Source organism: Macrobrachium nipponense, chromosome 31 (genome assembly GCF_015104395.2).
Source record: "Macrobrachium nipponense isolate FS-2020 chromosome 31, ASM1510439v2, whole genome shotgun sequence".
NCBI lineage: Eukaryota > Metazoa > Arthropoda > Malacostraca > Decapoda > Palaemonidae > Macrobrachium > Macrobrachium nipponense.
The window spans coordinates 53,399,333-53,400,420 of NC_061093.1; the positions used below are offsets into that span (position 1 = coordinate 53,399,333).

A 1,088-nucleotide genomic window follows, 5' to 3' on the forward strand; every position below is an offset into this window, starting at 1 on the left:
ACAACAGCAAAGAAGTTTGTGGGATTACTCCCTGAGCGTCAAAGGACTATATAAAACTTCTATGCTGAAGTAACCCAAAATAAGATATACATAGTGCGCAGATGACCTGTTAACGGACCTGTTGTTGGACTTTTTGGTTCCAGTTTTCCAGAAGTCCTGTCTCATTTAGGAAGTTTTGCAACTGGAACCTCTAAAAATCAAGCAAGGATGCAACGCAGTACTATCCTTAAAAACAATTCTCTTTATATCTTATTAATTTACTCATATTTTTATCTATTCAATTATTTATTTTTTTCTAATAACTGATCCCCTCTTTTCTATATTTCTTTTCTCCTCCTGTTACTATTTCTAATAACATCATAGTCGTTGGAAGTTTGAATTTCATATCAGTGGCCCAGTTCGCATTCATGCAACTTTGTGAGTTTTCGGGACTTTTTTTGTTTTTGTCAAGTACTGTGATGAATTTTTCCTACAATTTCTTCCACATGATGGTTGGTTTTTCAGAATGACTATTCTTGACACTCAAAATTGCATGGCAAAGAAAACAATGAATTTTATAGTAGATTCTATTTCATTTATAAATAGAATAAATACATGAGCAATTTGTGATCACAGTTTCGAAGGGTCAGAGATCAAAAGAGATTACTGAGGGGCGCCGTAGGACCTGGAAGGAGCCTCACGAGAGCCATCACGGGCACGGCGGGCGTCTTCCTCAGCAGCAAAGGCGATCTGGTCCAGCACGAACTGGGGAATTGGGTGGGGGAATTCGGGGCTACTGGCAGAAGGTCGGACTGGGGTTGGAAGCCGTTCTCGTTGGCGACGTATTTCACGACGACTTCGGTACCGTCAGGAGCAGTGTAGCTGCAAGGATAACAAAATGTAATTGTACTGTAATTTCACAGCGAGTAGTCTATCATTATCGACTCCATATTTAACTTTTTAATTCAAGAACGTTTGAAAGAGACAGTGGGAGAAACTCACGAGTATTGTCCAGCACTGACGATGGCGTCCTCATCTCCGTCGGGAGATCCAGCCTCGGAGAACCTGATGCCATTTTCGGATTCGAAGTCGAAGTTGTATTTGCCGTC

The 1,088-nt window shown here is 40.9% G+C and overlaps 1 pseudogene; it reads right to left on the reverse strand.

The window, feature by feature from the left end:
- Window positions 1-552: 552 nt before the first annotated feature.
- The window catches only part of LOC135206549 (cuticle protein AMP1A-like), a 6,025-nt pseudogene continuing 5,489 nt past the window's right edge, over window positions 553-1,088 (reverse strand).